At 36.6% G+C, this 20,808-nt stretch overlaps 1 long non-coding RNA gene and 1 other non-coding gene across 2 annotated transcripts; both read left to right on the top strand.

The window, feature by feature from the left end:
• Positions 1-14,230: 14,230 nt before the first annotated feature.
• Positions 14,231-15,180, top strand: LOC129423624 (uncharacterized). Its single transcript, XR_008637811.2, has 2 exons — positions 14,231-14,545; positions 15,006-15,180. It is a non-coding gene; the product is annotated as an uncharacterized lncRNA (long non-coding RNA).
• Positions 15,181-15,221: 41 nt separating this feature from the next.
• On the top strand, positions 15,222-15,355 carry LOC129436988 (small nucleolar RNA SNORA50). Its single transcript, XR_008642045.1, has one exon. It is a non-coding gene; the product is annotated as a small nucleolar RNA SNORA50 (small nucleolar RNA).
• The last annotated feature ends 5,453 nt before the right edge of the window (positions 15,356-20,808 follow it).

Raw genomic sequence — 20,808 nt, 5'->3', positions numbered from 1 at the left:
CATGTCAACTCATGTGCATAACGCGCCATGTCAAAATACATGCCTGCTCCAGACGCTTCAAAGGGGTTTATGATAAAAGAGACGCTCGCGTTTGCCAGATTATCAGAATTTAGTGTTAAGTTTGTGTCTTGCGCGTGTTTGATGTGAGCGTCTCTTTTATCATAAACCCAGGCACGAATTTTAACATGACACATGATGCACATAGGTTCCCATGATGCACCGGACACATATTTTGACATGACCAGCAACACACATGACACTCCAAACACATATTTTGACATGATGAGCAACACACATGACACTCCAAACACATATTTTGACATTACGAGCCACACACATGACACTACAAACACATATTTTGACATGACGAGCCACACACGTGAAGCATCGAGCACATATTTTGACATGACGAGCAACACACATGACACTACAAACACATATTTTGACATGACAAGCCACACACGTGACGCATCGAACACATATTTTGACATGACAAGCCACACACGTGACGCATCGAACACATATTTTGACATTACGAGCCACACACATGACACTACAAACATATTTTGACATGACGAGGAACACACATGACACTACAAACACATATTTTGACATGACGAGCCACACACGTGACGCATCGAAAACAGATTTTGACATGACAAGCAACACACACGACAGACCGAACACATATTTTGACATGACAAGCCACACACGTGACGCATCGAACACATATTTTGACATTACGAGGCACACACATGACACTCCAAACACATATTTTGACATGATGAGCAACACACATGACACTCCAAACACATATTTTGACATGATGAGCAACACACATGACACTCCAAACACATATTTTGACATGACGAGCAACACACATGACACACCGAACACATATTTTGACATTACGAGCCACACACATGACACTACAAACACATATTTTGACATGACGAGCCACACACATGACACACCGAACACATATTTTGACATGATGAGCAACGCACCTGACAGTCCGAACACATATTTTGACATGACGAGCCACACACATGACACTACAAAAACATATTTTGACATGACGAGCAACACACAACGCATCGAATACATATTTTGACATGAGGAGCAACACACATGACACTACAAAAACATATTTTGACATGACGAGCAACACACGACACATCGAATACATATTTTGACATGACGAGCCACACACATGATGCTCCGAACACATACTTTGACATGACGAGCCACACACAACGCATCGAACACATATTTTGACATGAGGAGCAACACACATGACACTACAAACACATATTTTGACATGACGAGCCACACACATGACACTACAAACACATATTTTGACATGACGAGCAACACACATGACACTACAAACACATATTTTGACATGACGAGCAACACACATGACACTCCGAACATATTTTGACATGACGAGCCACACACATGACACTACAAAAACATATTTTGACATTACGAGCCACACACGTGAAGCATCGAACACATATTTTGACATGACGAGCAACACACATGACACTCCAAACACATATTTTGACATGACAAGCCACACACGTGACGCATCGAACACATATTTTGACATGACGAGCAACACACATGACACACCGAACACATATTTTGACATGACAAGCCACACACGTGACGCATCGAACACATATTTTGACATTACGAGCCACACACATGACACTACAAACATATTTTGACATGACGAGCAACACACATGACACTACAAACACATATTTTGACATTACGAGCCACACACATGAAGCATCGAACACATATTTTGACATTACGAGCCACACACATGACACTCCGAACACATATTTTGACATGACGAGCAACACACGACACATCGAATACATATTTTGACATGACAAGCCACACACATGATGCTCCGAACACATACTTTGACATGACGAGCAACACACATGACAGTACAAACATATTTTGACATGACGAGCAACACACGACACATTGAATACATATTTTGACATGACGAGCCACACACGTGAAGCTTCGAACACATATTTTGACATTACGAGCCACACACATGACACTACAAACATATTTTGACATGACGAGCAACACACATGACACTCCAAACACATATTTTGACATGACGAGCAACACACATGACACTCCAAACACATATTTTGACATGATGAGCAACGCACCTGACAGTCCGAACACATATTTTGACATTACGAGCCACACACATGACACTACAAACACATATTTTGACATGACGAGCAACACACGTGAAGCATCGAACACATATTTTGACATGACGAGCAACACACATGACATACCGAACACATATTTTGACATGACGAGCCACACACATGACACTCCGAACATATTTTGACATGACGAGCCACACACATGATGCTCCGAACACATACTTTGACATGACGAGCAACACACGTGAAGCATCGAACACATATTTTGACATGAAGAGCCACACACATGACACTACAAACACATATTTTGACATGACGAGCCACACACATGACACTACAAACACATATTTTGACATGACGAGCAACACACATGACACTACAAACACATATTTTGACATGACGAGCCACACACATGACACTCCGAACATATTTTGACATGACGAGCCACACACATGAACCAACAAACACATATTTTGACATGACGAGCCACACACGCATCGAACACATATTTTGACATTACGAGCCACACACATGACACTACAAACACATATTTTGACATGACGAGCCACACACATGACACTACAAACACATATTTTGACATTACGAGCCACACACATGACACTCCAAACACATATTTTGACATGATGAGCAACACACGTGACGCTTCGAACACATATTTTGACATTACGAGCCACACACATGACACTACAAACATATTTTGACATGACGAGCAACACACATGACACTCCAAACACATATTTTGACATTACGAGCCACACACATGACACTCCAAACACATATTTTGACATGACAAGCCACACACGTGACGCATCGAACACATATTTTGACATTACGAGCCACACACATGACACACCGAACACATATTTTGACATGACAAGCCACACACGTGACGCATCGAACACATATTTTGACATTACGAGCCACACACATGACACACCGAACACATATTTTGACATGACGAGCCACACACGTGACGCACCGCACACATATTTTGACATTACGAGCCACACACATGACAGTACAAACATATTTTGACATGACGAGCAACACACATGACACACCGAACACATATTTTGACATGACAAGCCACACACATGACGCATCAAACACATATTTTGACATTACGAGCCACACACATGACACTACAAACATATTTTGACATGACGAGCCACACACATGACACTACAAACACATATTGACATGACGAGCCACACACATGACACTACAAACACATATTTTGACATGACGAGCCACACACATGACACTACAAACACATATTTTGACATGACGAGCCACACACATGACACTCCAAACACATACTTTGACATGACAAGCAACACACATGAAGCATCGAACACATATTTTGACATGACGAGCAACACACAATACAAACACATATTTTGACATGACGAGCAACACACGTGACGCTTCGAACACATATTTTGACATTACGAGCCACGCACATGACACTACAAACACATATTTTGACATTACGAGCCACACACATGACACACCGAACACATATTTTGACATGACAAGCCACACACGTGACGCATCGAACACATATTTTGACATTACGAGCCACACACATGACACTACAAACATATTTTGACATGACGAGCAACACACATGACACTACAAACACATATTTTGACATTACGAGCCACACACATGAAGCATCGAACACATATTTTGACATTACGAGCCACACACATGACAGTACAAACATATTTTGACATGACGAGCAACACACATGACACACCGAACACATATTTTGACATGACAAGCCACACACATGACGCATCAAACACATATTTTGACATTACGAGCCACACACATGACACTACAAACATATTTTGACATGACGAGCCACACACATGACACTACAAACACATATTGACATGACGAGCCACACACATGACACTACAAACACATATTTTGACATGACGAGCCACACACATGATGCTCCGAACACATACTTTGACATGACGAGCAACACATGACACATCGAACACATACTTTGACATGACGAGCAACACACGACACATCGAATACATATTTTGACATGAGGAGAAACACACATGACACTACAAACATAAATTTAGACATGACAAGCAACACACATGACACTCCGAACACATATTTTGACATGACGAGCAACACACGTGACGCATCAAACACATATTTTGACATTACGAGCCACACACATGACACTACAAACATATTTTGACATGACGAGCAACACACATGACACTCCAAACACATATTTTGACATGACGAGCAACACACAATACAAACACATATTTTGACATGACGAGCAACACACGTGACACTTCGAACACATATTTTGACATGACAAGCCACACACATGACACTCCGAACATATTTTGACATGACGAGCCACACACATGACACTACAAACACATATTTTGACATGACGAGCAACACACATGACACTACAAACACATATTTTGACATGACGAGCCACACACATGACACTACAAACACATATTTTGACATTACGAGCCACACACATGACACTACAAACACATATGTTGACATGATGAGCTGCACATATGATACAACAAACATATTTTGACATGACGAGCAACACACAATACAAACACATACTTTGACATGACGAGCAACACACATGAAGCATCGAACACATATTTTGACATGACGAGCAACACACAATACAAACACATATTTTGACATGAGGAGCAACACACATGACACTACAAACATAAATTTTGACATTACGAGCCACGCACATGACACTACAAACACATATTTTGACATTACGAGCCACACACATGACACACCGAACACATATTTTGACATGACGAGCAACACACGTGAAGCATCGAACACATATTTTGACATGACGAGCAACACACATGAAGAATCGAACACATATTTTGACATGACGAGCAACACACATGAAGAATCGAACACATATTTTGACATGACGAGCAATACACATGACACTCCGAATAGATATTTTGACATGACGAGCCACACACACGCATTGAACACATATTTTGACATTACGAGCCACACACATGACACTACAAACATATTTTGACATGACGAGCAACACACATGACACTACAAACACATATTTTGACATGACGAGCAACACACATGAAGCAAAAAACACATATTTTGACATGACGAGCAACACACACGACACACCGAACACATATTTTGACATGACAAGCCACACACGTGACGCATCGAACACATATTTTGACATTACGAGCCACACACATGACACTACAAACATATTTTGACATGACGAGCCACACACGTGAAGCATCGAACACATATTTTGACATGACAATCCACACACGTGACGCATCGAAAACATATTTTGACATGACAAGCAACACACATGACACTCCAAACATATTTTGACATGATGAGCAACACACATGACACTACAAACACATATTTTGACATGACGAGCAACACACATGAAGCATCGAACACATATTTTGACATGACGAGCAACACACACGACACACGGAACACATATTTTGAACACATATTTTGACATGACAAGCCACACACGTGACGCATCGAACACATATTTTGACATTACGAGCCACACACATGACACTACAAACATATTTTGACATGACGAGCAACACACGTGAAGCATCGAACACATATTTTGACATGACGAGCAACACACATGACACTACAAACACATATTTTGACATGACGAGCAACACACATGACACTACAAACATATTTTGACATGACGAGCAACACACGTGAAGCATCGAACACATATTTTGACATTACGAGCCACACACATGACACTACAAACATATTTTGACATGACGAGCAACACACACGACACACCGAACACATATTTTGACATGACAAGCCACACACGTGACGCATCGAACACATATTTTTACATTACGAGCCACACACATGACACTACAAACATATTTTGACATGACGAGCAACACACATGACACTCCAAACACATATTTTGACATGACAAGCAACACATGACACATCGAATACATATTTTGACATGACGAGCAACACACATGACACTCCAAACACATATTTTGACATGACAAGCCACACACGCATTGAACACATATTTTGACATTACGAGCCACACACATGACACTACAAACATATTTTGACATGACGAGGAACACACGTGAAGCATCGAACACATATTTTGACATGACGAGCAACACACACGTGACGCATCGAACACATATTTTGACATTACGAGCCACACACATGACACTACAAACATATTTTGTCATGACAAGTCACAGACATGACACCCCAAACACATATTTTAACATGATGGGTCACACACATGACACACCGAACATATGTTGACATGATGAGCTGCACATATGATACACCAAACATATTTTGACATGACGAGCAACACACATGACACTACAAAAACATATTTTGACATTACGAGCCACACACGTGAAGCATCGAACACATATTTTGACATGACGAGCAACACACACGACAGACCGAACACATATTTTGACATGACAAGCCACACACGTGACGCATCGAACACATATTTTGACATTACGAGGCACACACATGACACTACAAACATATTTTGACATGACGAGCAACACACATGACACTCCAAACACATATTTTGACATGATGAGCAACACACATGACACTCCAAACACATATTTTGACATGATGAGCAACGCACCTGACACATCGAATACATATTTTGACATGACAAGCCACACACATGATGCTCCGAACACATATTTTGACATGACGAGCAACACACAACGCATCGAACACATATTTTGACATGACGAGCAACACACATGACACTACAAAAACATATTTTGACATGACAAGCAACACACATGACACTCCAAACATATTTTGACATGACGAGCCACACACGTGAAGCATCGAACACATATTTTGACATGACAAGCCACACACGTGACGCATCGAACACATATTTTGACATAATGAGCCACATGACACTACAAACATATTTTGACATGACGAGCAACACACATGACACTACAAACACATATTTTGACATGACGAGCAACACACATGACACTCCAAACATATTTTGACATGACAAGCCACACACGTGACGCATCGAAAACATATTTTGACATGACAAGCAACACACATGACACTCCAAACACATATTTTGACATGACAAGCCACACACGTGACGCATCGAACACATATTTTGACATAATGAGCCACATGACACTACAAACATATTTTGACATGACGAGCAACACACATGACACTACAAACACATATTTTGACATTATGAGCCACACACATGACACTCCAAACATATTTTGACATGACGAGCAACACACATGACACTACAAACACATATTTTGACATGACGAGCAACACACATGACACTCCAAACATATTTTGACATGACGAGCCACACACGTGAAGCATCGAACACATATTTTGACATGACAAGCAACACACACGACACACCGAACACATATTTTGACATGACAAGCCACACACGTGACGCATCGAACACATATTTTGACATAATGAGCCACATGACACTACAAACATATTTTGACATGACGAGCAACACACATGACACTACAAACACATATTTTGACATTATGAGCCACACACATGACACTCCAAACATATTTTGACATGACGAGCAACACACATGACACTACAAACACATATTTTGACATGACGAGCAACACACATGACACTCCAAACATATTTTGACATGACGAGCCACACACGTGAAGCATCGAACACATATTTTGACATGACAAGCAACACACACGACACACCGAACACATATTTTGACATGACAAGCCACACACGTGACGCATCGAACACATATTTTGACATAATGAGCCACATGACACTACAAACATACATTTTGACATGACAATCAACACACATGACACTCCGAACACATTTTTTGACGAGCCACACACGTGACACACCGCACACATATTTTGACATGACGAGCAAAACACATGACACTCCGTATACATATTTTGACATGATGAGCAACACATGACGCACTGCACACATGTTTTGACATGACGAGCAAAACACATTACACACGAATACCGAATTGTGTAGAAGGAAAAAGTACATTTGTAGTAGAAAAAAAGATTGAAATAGAGTGAACAAAAGAGCACAATGATGGGATACATATTATGAGTGGGCCACCTGTGTCTCTGTATAAACCCCATTGAATATGAGCAATGCCAAAATCTTGTTTCCCAGAAAAAAACATACTGAGAAAATGGACCTCTGATGCATTGTGAGTTGCTAATAAAAGTGTTCCTGAGCATTGCATTAGCTGTTCAAGAGGTCATGGGTTTGATCTTGCACTGAAAAAAATGCAGCATTTTTGTCAAATCAACATATATTTTGATGTTACTTTAACTAATAAAAACAAGTTTAAATTGTTTAACTTAATGTTTTAAGTTATGTCAACTTATCACAGGTCAAAACTTAAAATAGCAGGTTGAATTTACTTTCTTTGTTTAAACTTCACTTTTTAGAGTGCAGGGAACACACATACTGTTAAAATGTATTGTAATTCACTCTTAAGTTGTTTTCAAAAAAAGCGTCCGCCAAATGCATACATGTAAAATGTAAAGTGTCTGTTAAATGTAAATGTAAGGAAAATTGAAACAACTGAAACATGTGAAAATACTTTTAATTTGTTGTTTTGACTAACAGATTTGTCATCATTTTCACAACTAACAATAAAAATAACTTTCTTAAATTTCACAAATTAACATGCATTTCTAATAAAAAAGCTCAACTTCATTGTTTAAAAAGTTTAAGCATTAAATCACTTTTTACAGTGTGATCTTATCCTTATTTTCTTACTAGAGGACTTTCCGATGCATGGATTTTTTTCCATTTAATTTTTGCATCAAATTATTTTCAATGTAAGAGAACCGAGGCCACACAAGTGCATTTAAATAAGTTGTTTGTATTAGTCTCTGTGCATGTGAATGTATATTAAATGGCCAGCACTGCCGTTCTTGGAGCATCAAAGGAACACATTGCCGAATGTACTTTGAAAGAATACAGGATGTATCTTAAGTATTTCAATGTTTGTCAGCAGCTCTGATGTCTCGGGGAGGATTTTTTAAATTGGTGGTCGTACGGTTCATGAACGTTTTTTAATACTATTCATCATTTCCTCTGCTTTTCTTAACTTGCATATTAGTTTGTTTGAATTAAGGCATCCAAAGAGGAGCTTATTTAATGGACCAAACAAATGACCACTCAATCTTTCTCTCAATCTACAATTATGTGTTTTCTTTCTTTTCATAATTTTTTTAGGAACAAGCATTTTGTGTTCAAAATGAGATTTTGAAATTGTCTCTTTGAACAAAACTGGATTATTTCTGTATGTGTTTGATGTTTGCATTGATAAGATCTGTTCAGCTACTGTTTCGTGGGTTTCTTTGTTTTGATTTTACCAAGGCTGTTTTTGTAATTTGGTCAGGTTAATATCCTGTTGCTGGCATGCATGCTACAGATCATGCATGCATAGACCAAGGATTTGTTCGTCCTGCTATAAATAACAGGAATGAATGTACCATCCCCTTGCTCTGTGTTCATGATGCACTATTGCCTTGATTCAGTGCCATTCAAACACATGAGAATAATAAAATTAGCAAAACCAATGACGGGTGCGTATTTTATGTGGTCACTGCAGTTAACAACACAAAGACTTAAGAATGAAACTGCATTTATACAACACTTACTGTTAAACAACAAAAGTTTCTCAAAATGAACATACATTTCTAATACAAAATGCTAATTTATGCATCAAATTATTTTCAATGCCAGGGAACCGAGGCCACACAAGTGCATTTAAAGGCGGAGTCCACGATGTTTGAAAAACGCGTTGGAAAAGGAGACGGGCCGACTACCAAAACACACTTATAGCCAATCAAATCAAATCAAATGCCGGGTTGCGTATGTGTGGGGCGGGTCTATCAACAGAAGGTCCAGATTCTATTGGGGTAGGGGCGTGTTTGTTTAGGTGATTTCAAATATCAACATTGGCTTTCAAACATCATGGACTCCGCCTTTAAATAAGTGCTGGGATCGGCCCTTGGACCACTCATTTTAACCATCTGCAGTAACATCCTTGGTCATTTTCATCTATACCCTTACATTTAGATAAAAAACAGTAACCAACTGCAGAAACGCAGAACCATACATTTACATTTAGCAGACACAATTTTTTCCCAAGTGATTTAAAAAGATACGGAAACAATCATGCGATTTGTCTTAGGGAGTCAATAATACGAGTTTTTTACAAAACCAAGACTATACCGGTTGAGAGAGAAAGAGAGTTTTAAGAGAAGAGGCCATACGTCATGACAGTCTGGGGATAACAGCACCAGCCTAACAGTCTGAGGCCAAAAGTGGGCGGAGCAAGTGTTGCCTTACTAGGCATTCTGCTACTTTCGTGTTTTGGACCGTTTCAAAGTTTAAAGGGGACATATCATGAAAATTTTAAAGGACACCCCAAAAATGGCACATTTTTGCTCACACCTTCAAAGTGGCAATTTTAACATGTTATAATAAATTATCTGTGGGGTATTTTTGTGCTAGAACTTACATATTCTGGGGACACCAAAGATTTATTTGACATCTTAAAAAACTCTTGTGAAATGTCCCCCTTAAAACCACGCTACTATCAAGCAATTTATTAAAAGGTTTTAATTAAAAATATATATTTACAATACGTGAAATGCAATTTATATTATATATAAATATATAGGATTTCAGAATGATTAAGACACTTTTTGCCAATGTGTGTGTGTGTGTGTGTGTGTGTGTGTGTGTGTGTGTGTGTGTGTGTGTGTGTGTGTGTGTGTGTGTGTGTGTGTGTGTGTGTGTGTGTGTGTGTGTGTGTGTGTGTGTGTGTGTGTGTGTGTGCGTGCATGAAATAATGTAAAAAAGCAATTGTTATGTTTTATTTTAAGTTAAATGTATACTTTATTATCCATTTGTTTTGTTGTGTCATAAATAACTAACAACATAAATTGAATAATAATAATAAAAACTAAGCCTGAGAATTTAAACATTTGATTTTATTGAAAAAGCATTTTTTTATACTCCATTTCACAAATAAACAAAGAAAAACTTTTAAAAAACAATTCTACAGTGAAGTGTAAAAAAAGATTAGTTTTAATACCACTTTTTTCTCTCTTAAGCCCATGTTAGGTGCTTGCTCTGACTCTGGTGCTAGCGTGGAGTGAGGAGACCCAACCAATATGGCGACAACGCTGAATAACGTTCCAGCACGAGCACGCTGTCTATGCGAGCACGTCATGACGTATGGTTCTGTGCTTCTGCAGTACAGTAAAGAACTTATGATATATTATTTGTTAGTAGCCTAATGGTAAATGCTGCAGGTGTAGAAATGTGCATAAACCAGATATTTATTTTGATGTCAGGGCTCGATTACAGCATGAACCCTGTTGTGCATATTAATAAATGAAAATGCTTAATTGTTGGCACTGGCACTTATAAACACTAAATGGGTAAAAATTGAAATAAATAGGCTTATTTTTTGAAGCCAAATTCCTCTGGGTTTTTTAGAAATAAAAGCCAAATGGTTGAAAATTTTTCAGCCACGTCATTTTCGTTATGCGTTATTTGTTTTGGTTGTTTAAAAACACACAAAATTTTTATCCGATTCATCGATTAATCGATCGATTCAGTGCTAGATTAATCAATTACAAAAATAATCGATAGCTGCAGCCCTAATAAATAGGCACCCTAGCTATAAATACATGGAAGTAAAATTATGATTAAAATGTGTATTGGATTTCTTTAATTTAACAAAACCACATGAAACCACTCATTACTAAACAAAAGAAACAGAACAATACGAAACTCCTCATCAGTTGATGTTATCTTCTGGGTCTTCTGATTCTTCCCCCATCCTGCTCTCTATCAATGCAGATGTGGTGTCCTGGTTTCTTTTTTGTCACAACATCTAAGTGAAAACATAAAAAAACAATATAAACATGAACATTAAAACAATGGGGTTTTTTTAATGAAAAGTCAGTCATGGTTAATCCAAGTAACTAATTGTAAAAGGGATTTTCAAATTTATTTATTAGTCCCAATTATTACAATACTTGATTTGAGACCTAGTTTTTATGTGCTTTAAGTCTAAGCTATATATAAGATATATTTCTTTTAGTGCAAGATAACAATGGTGTAATGTTTTTAAGTAAATGTATACTTGTAAATGTATGCAAAGCAAATTTGGGATAATGTTTTGTGCGTGTTGTTTGCTCATGATTCACTCTGCCCGCAGTACATCTCTAGGAGCTTGGATTTATTCCCAAAGAATCGGTACAGCTGATCTGTCTTTTACAAATTTGATCAAACTAAAGGTTCTTTGGTTATATGAAGGATGCAATACTACTCTATAGGTATTTAATATTATAGGAGTATTCCACCCTTAAAATGGGACCCATTGACTTTTCATAGTAGGAATAAAATTACTATGGTAAAGTCAATAGGGAGCATTTTTGAAGGGAACTACTCATTTAACATGAGATTAGCAGAAACAGCATGTGGCGTGTTATGTGCGCTTTAAGGTGGCAATAATAAAATAAGTGTTAATATACTACAATTTATACAATGTATACCGCACTAGTTTGTCTTAAAGGGGACATTTCACATTTCAAGACTTTTAAGATGTCAAATAAATCTTTGGTTTCCCCAGAGTACATATGTGCAGTTTGTGCTAAAAACACCATAGATATGTACACTAGATGACGTCAACTTGGCTACGGCAGTTCATTGAATCGAATGGGTCAAATAGAGCCACCATCTTGGAACAGGGGAACCCCGCATCAGCGTCATTGTAGGCAATGGTGTAACGAAAATAAAATCACCATAAAACGTCATGAACGCGATTTTCTTGGTTTTCTTTTGGTTTGTTTCAACAGTCAGACATCATCTATGAATTCGAAATACAGGCGGAGATAGCAGTTTTACCAAGCTACTCCCTATGACAAGACCCCTGTTCCAAGATGGCGGCGGTTTTGACGCATGCTTAGAACCCCAACGCAAAGAACTTATATTGACAAGAAGTGAAAGTCAATAGAACGTTTCATTGCAACACCAGCGCCCAGCAGCAGCCCTACAAATCCGCCATTTTGGAATGAAAGCGACTCGGGAGTCAACTAGAAGTATGGCAATATCAGCTACTTTGTACATTAAAAGACCAAATTCAAACTGAATGATGATAACACAGAATAACATACAATCAGACCAGTGATCATTAATCCCTTTTTACAGCTTATTTTCAGATATTTAGACAAGTCTTCCACTTTTATAAAGACTAACTTTACATACATACATATCGACATAAATTCATCCACACATAATATTTTGGCTCCATATACATACACATATACACAAATATGCATCAGAATTGCTCGAAATGGATTAAGTAAAAAAACCACAGACAGAGCAATGCATCAAGTTCTATAAGATCATGTTTGTAGCGGAATTCAACGGGATTAATTTTTACAAAATATATTTCATACCCAGTGGAATTGGTATCTAATAATAATAGTAAATGTGTAAAGTAGCATAAAATAGAATTACAGAATAAAGCAAGAAAAAAAACTACCTCAAATGGGTATCTATTTAATGATTGGATCATTTCACAACTGATAACAACAACAACACAGCACATACATACAAGACAACACAGCATTTAGTGTAGGTGTAGCAAGTGAACAAAATTTGAATTTGAGAAACTTGCTATTGCGCTTCTGATTTGGCTGTGAGATTCGCTGAGAATGAATTGAGAATGAATTGGCTGTGAGAATTTTCATTCCAAAATGGCGGCCTCGCTACTGAAGCGCTACCTAGTGGCTGTTGCCAAAAAAGCATCAGAGTTTCGCCTCTTGTGCTTACAGTCGTTTGTGGGTGTAGAGCTACGCCTGAACAGCAGGTGATGCTGTATCATCCTGCAGGAGTCTGGATCTCTACTGCAGTGCTGAGGAAGAGACGTCACAAGCTTTTAGATCAGCGCGCATAGCACGAGCAGCCATTTCATTCCAGCACGTGTATGCAGTCGGACCTCACTTACATTCTGGCGAAATTGCATTTAACATTTTATTTTTTGTATTTTAACAGTACTTATGTAAACTTTAACATGTGTTTAGTTAAAACACATTAGTGATTATTTACTAGTTTAACTATTAGCGTTTCTTGAAGTGTGCGTCTGATCAGAGGTAAGGCCAGACATGTCTTTATTGCATATAACTAACATAATACAAGGTTGCATTTGAAAAACAAACAAAACAAATTTTTACATGTATTTGCTGAAATGAACTAAGAATGAGCAATGTAGTTTATCAGCATTTGGTAGCCTAATTCATTTGTTCAGGTAGTTCACTGTGCTTTCCACTTTTGAGCTAAATATGTATTAAAAGCTTAAGTAAACTTGGAATTTGAAGAAGTAGTAGAAGTCTGGTTCATGACATGTTAGCTAATGCATTAATGAATACAAATGCAACCTTTCTTGTGTTATCCATAATATTTCTGGTTTGGAATGATGTTTTTAACGCGTTAGACTACTGATCAGCGATGATGTCAAATCAAATCTCTGACCAAACTTGGCATTGTGACTTTAAAAACTCTTGAAATGTTAAATATGTTAAGTAACACTTGCATATTATTTTCTTCAAACAGAACGAGAACGTGGAGGGACCAGAAAACGTGGACGCCACGAGGCCGATGCTGTCTTCACTTGCAATACGAATAACTTTCATTATTTTAATAACACCTATATAAATACGTATTTTACTTTACTCTGTGACCCTTAACATTTCAGTTTGTGTGTGATAAACAATTATTTTGGACTTAATGGTCGTCTGTGTCTTTTATTAGTATGCAGTCTATGTATGTTAGCACTGTATCTGAACCCATAAAGTCTCCTCGTGGCTCAATGGGTCAAGCAACGGTGCAAAAGTAATTGATTGTTATAACTGGGGCTTCATGGAATTTACGCCAAGTTGCTCTTTTAAAAGCAATCTACATTTCTTTTGAATAAGCTTTCACTTTATCTACATTTCTTTTGAATAAGCTTTAACTTTATCTACATTTCTTTTGAATAAGCTTTAAGTATGTATGTTCACAATGACTAGATTTTTTTAGTCCAATTGTTTTGCACAACATCCAATTTTTACCCACAATGTTGGAAATTAACCACTTACAAAATAAATCGACATGTGTCATAGAAAATGGATGAATGTTGAAATGTGTTTGTATTTAAAGTGGCCGCTCAACAGGAACAATAGGTTTTATTGTTATTTAATGCACCACATAACTTGCAAGTATGCATGGGCTGGTTAAGAAATTTTCTATGGTAATCTTTCTAAGGTAGGAGCTGTTTTTACATAGATGAAGTGAAGTCATGTACTTTATTTGATGTTTACATTATGTGTGTGTGTGTGTGTATATATATTTAAAAAGAATGTAAGGTCCAGATTTCACATTGGATAAAGTGGTGACCTAACATGGTTGGAAAATTACCAAACGAGCAAAAATATCTCAGTTAACATTTAAACATGTGCAAATAAATGTGCCAAATGATGACTATGAGCACTTGAATTGGAAAATTGTTTAATTAACATCTAAATTTTAATGTGTTCACCAAATCATTACACAAAACACACAGTGGTCAGCACAACTTTATTTCCGATAAAATGCATGTATATTTTGGGCCCTGTTTTCTTGTGTAGTTTTTTTCATGTTTTTCAAAGATAAGGGCATGCCACTGATTATGACAGACTCAAACTAAAAAGAATACAAAAAGCTTTGTCCTTTAAAAAGTTGCTAATACTATGTTTATTTTTACCAGCATAATTATATGGTTATGTAAATTATATTACATGCATTTAACAACTGATCCGTTATCCTTTTTATAAATTGTGTTTAGCGGGCTCTTTTAAACAAAGTGGCTTGTGCATTTAATTTATACAATTCTTAGTCTATACAACAGCATGTTGCTAAGCTAGAAGCAATAGGACAACATCCCAGTTTCTTAAAACCTGTAATAAGTTCACATAACTTATAAAAAACAAGTTGAAATGGTTTAACTTAATGTAAGTATGTAAGTTGATTTGACAAAAATGCAGCATTTTTTACAAAGAGGGTAAATGGGTTATTTAATGAAATATGTTAAGCAACTGTAGGTCTGTTCTCACTAATCTAAATATGGCTTTATAAACAAGTTAGCTAGCTTGCTCAATGAAATGATTCATACAGATGAAAGACAACAGTGTCACCTACTGGCCAAACCAAGCAACCAGTGCAGGACATGTTCCCCCAATAAAAATCAGAAACAGTCCAATTTTCCCCCAAATGTTAGATTTTTTTTATGTACATACATAAAGCCCCGACTCTTTTGGTCCCCCAATGTTTAAGATGTGGCTATGGCCTTGTGTGCAATAGCATTTTTCTTAAAGCTGGGGTTTTGAAACTGGGGGTTTCCAGAAGATGGTGTTTACATTAGAGCATTTGCGTTTTAAAAAGCCATTTTAAAATAAAAACATGACCATTCACGCACACTGGCTATGCGCATACAAGTGTATAACCTTTTGCGCATGTAGGGGTGTGCCATATTGGCAAATCTCCAGCGGCATACATTTCAATGTTCGTATATTTTGTTCTGTTTATGATAGTTAGAATATGGAGTTTGGTTGTAGTATTTAGGCCTATAATTACAATTTACTCTCTGTGAAACTATGATCAAAATATTCCGACTGTACAATCAAATCTGTCATTTGGCTTAAACTGACATGCTTTTTAATTATGTAATAATATTATTATGAAAAAGAAGAAAGAAAATAACAACGTCATGCATATTATTATTAAGAAAGAATGTTAATCAGCATACATTCAGAAAAGTAGGACCTGGATAATGATGGGGGGGTGCTGGCCCACAAAGGATTGAGAACCACTGCTCTAAGGGGTCTTCAGAAAATTTCAGTGGATAAAGATAGGAAAAGTTGTAAACGTCTTTTGCACTTTCTTACTGTTTTATTTCTAAGTGTTTATATTTCCTTTCTTGCTACAAAGTTTTCAGGACTGTTTATACTTCAACCGTTTTTCTTACAACAGTGCCCTTAATCTCACTCACCAGGGTTAGGCTGGATTCTTGGAAACCAATACTTTGAAACAAGAGTTCACCTAACAATAAAAAATTCTTTCATCATTACTCACCCTGTAAACTTGTATGGGTTTCTTTATTCTGTTGAACACAAAAGAACATACTTTGATAAATGATGGTAAGCAAATGATTACATAATTTTCATTTTTTTGTAAAATTGTAAAAGTGCTTGTTTGTTTTATTTTAATAAAAAATGTATTGTTATACATTTAAAATTAGTTTAATATCATTTTTGAAAAACACTGGTGAAACATCCACTTATATATGTGGTAAGACCAACACCATAGACAAATTAGCCTAAATCCAGTCTTTTTTAAAATGAAGGCTGCCATTATGATAATTTCAAGATCAGACATTCAGGAAATACAAAACTTTGATTAAAATGTAAAATCTGCAAGTTATAAATATGACACCACAGACACTAATAAAGTGCGACACATGAAATTGTCAGAAATTAAACTAACTTTAAGAAAATGAATGCGAAAAATGCCCTCACCATGCACCCCTCAGATAAACCAACACCTGTAATGACCTTTACACACAGTCCAAGTGGGTGATTCTCATGAAAACTTGGTTTTAAAAATGTAAAAATAGCATGAAAATGTAAAAATTGCTTAAATTTACTTTTTTTCCCACCACACATTGAAAAACAAAGTCTGGAGAAAATGGGAACATTAATTGGGAACATTAATTTAAAAACTTTTACTTATCATTTAACACTTTTTGTAACATAATTTAAAAAATTAGTCCTAAAAAATCTCATTACCGCAACAGTCAGAAAACATCAACACTGACATATTTTCAAAATGACATGACAAACCTGAAAGAACATAATTTGGAGATTCTGCACATGCATTTAAAATCAAAGTATTATGCTTCTATTAATTAAATTAACATTTAATAAGCATCTGTTGCGGTAATGATAATCAAAATGTCGTGTAAGCATTCTGACAAGACAATATTTCAAATTAACTGTAAAAAAAAATGATCTTACCTGGTAGCCATCTTGAAGTAACTGGTCCATGTGCTTGGTCACTCAAAATCAAACTTTATTAAAATTCTGTATGTGTGCTTAAACTGTTGTCAAAAAGTGTTGCGGAGGATGAGAACATCAGGCATGGACACATCATTTTCCTCATTTTTCTTCATTATTATTATACATGAATATTCAGTAAATATCTAAATAGTCTAGCAAAACATCCATTTATTTTTTTTCTTAATATGTTTGTGTTAATTTGATTAAATTACAACATAACGCATGTTCAAACACAGCCGGACACATTGCGGTAATGAGAATTTCAGCAGAAAATGAGATAACATTTACAATTATAAATTCTTATGTTGAAATCACACATTGTGCAAGGTAGAACACAGTATTGTGTTAATTCTGATGCTTTTTAATGTTACTATATTACACATTTTAAAGCTAAAATCATTAGTGCCGTGGTGTTTCAATGGTTTCGTGAGAATCACCCAAATAGATTTTCCCCTTTTTTTATTGATTGTTATAACACCACAGACATGAATTTGGGGGATACTACTTTTTTCTTAAAGGCAGGGTGCATGATTTTTGAAAAACACTTTGGAAAAAGGAGTCGGTCCGAGTACAAAAACACACTTGTAGTCAATTAGCAGTAAGGGCCGTGTCTACTAACCGACATCGTTGCCTGGGTTGTGTATAATTGTTTTGGTTTGTAAATCCATTGTGACAAGATAAACAGAAAATATGCTGACACATTCAGACATCATTATTCATCCTACAAATCTCAACAATGGTGACAATCATCAAACAAATTCAGATTAAACGATCAACTGCAATGCATGCTGGGAGTCATAAATTAGTTTAGTACTACGATGATACCCAGCATGCATTGCAGCATGAAGCTTTCTTTTGTTGATCATCACCATTGATGAGATTCATAGACCAAATCATGATCGGTAGATTCTGTAGTTTAATCTTCTAAATGTGTTTTTATAATTATCAAAATAACAGATCTGACCCTGCTTCCAACTAACACTGTAATATCCATTTCTTACACATCTTTAACAGTACTTTATTATTATTATTTAGGTATATCTACAAGAATTAAACTACTTGATTACATTAGATCTTTGTTTTTTGCCATAGCAGATGGCCCAACTAAAGCAAACACTGATCACGATAATGGTGATTTGTTGACATTTCAATGTTTTTTCAATGTTGGTGGAGGGTGCGAACGTGGTGTTGATTCGGTGGTATTGACATTGACGGATCAACGATGTTTAGCGTTGTTTCAGTGGTTGCATGCTGTCTGGGTAGGTCACTTTTGCGAAACTCTTCACACAGTGAGCACAACAGAAGTCTATGTGGGCTAAACTGAGGATCAATTATCATTGCTTTGGCACAAAATGCATTCAATGACTACATCTCTCAAATTTCATGAATTATTTTATCACTTAGACACAACAACTGCCAAAACTCTTTGTACGTACAGACCAATTTGCAAATGCTTACATACTGTTTTCAAAACTGTTAAACTTATGTTCAAAACAATAACAAAACAAGCAATTTGCTACATTTCTACAGTAATATTTTAATTAAATATATTTTAAATCTTAAAATTAAATGCTATAAAACAATTGGACCAGCCACAGCTGTCCACAGCCAAGTAGATTAGCATTACTATTGTATCTGTATTGGTGGATGGTGTGTATACAAATTCTTGTATTTTAGAATTGCGCAGTGCAATGAATAAATAAACAACATAAAATACTGACAAATTCTGCATCATGTCTGATTCATTCTAGTAACATATATTGCAATGAATTATAAACAGAGATGTGTCCTTGTTTTACACAAGAAAAAATTGTATTATGCTGCATGTTGTTAGTGTTTTTTAGGTCATTGCCTTGTGGGTGACAATGTGTGTTTGTCGGCTGTCAACTTTTGCTAGTGTTTTGGAAGAATGAGTTGCTTTGAGACCTGAATAAAGTGTTTTGGTAGTTGCAGTGCATTTTGAATGTGAAATGAACTGCTTTGCCAAGCTAAAAGTCGGTTAGGAGAACTGTGTGAAGAGTTTTGCAAAAGTGACCTAAGTATTGAGAAATGTGTCCTAGTGTCTGTAAAAAACTGTAATTGTTATTTAAAGCCTCAGATCACAATTGAGTGTTTAACAGAGTAATAAATTTAAAGTTTAATAGAATACAAATATATATACTTCCTTATTGTCTCTATAAAGTTAAAGAAGATTAAAATGATCCCCACTGGCCACAGACTAAATATTTCTCAGGGAACCCGTGAAATTTGGTTAGACAAGGGATGACATATACAGTATTCATGCC

This window comes from Misgurnus anguillicaudatus, chromosome 19 (genome assembly GCF_027580225.2).
Source record: "Misgurnus anguillicaudatus chromosome 19, ASM2758022v2, whole genome shotgun sequence".
Classification (NCBI taxonomy): Eukaryota; Metazoa; Chordata; class Actinopteri; order Cypriniformes; family Cobitidae; genus Misgurnus; species Misgurnus anguillicaudatus.
Note: the sequence above shows the minus strand (reverse complement) of the source record. Positions and strands in the feature narration are given on the sequence as shown.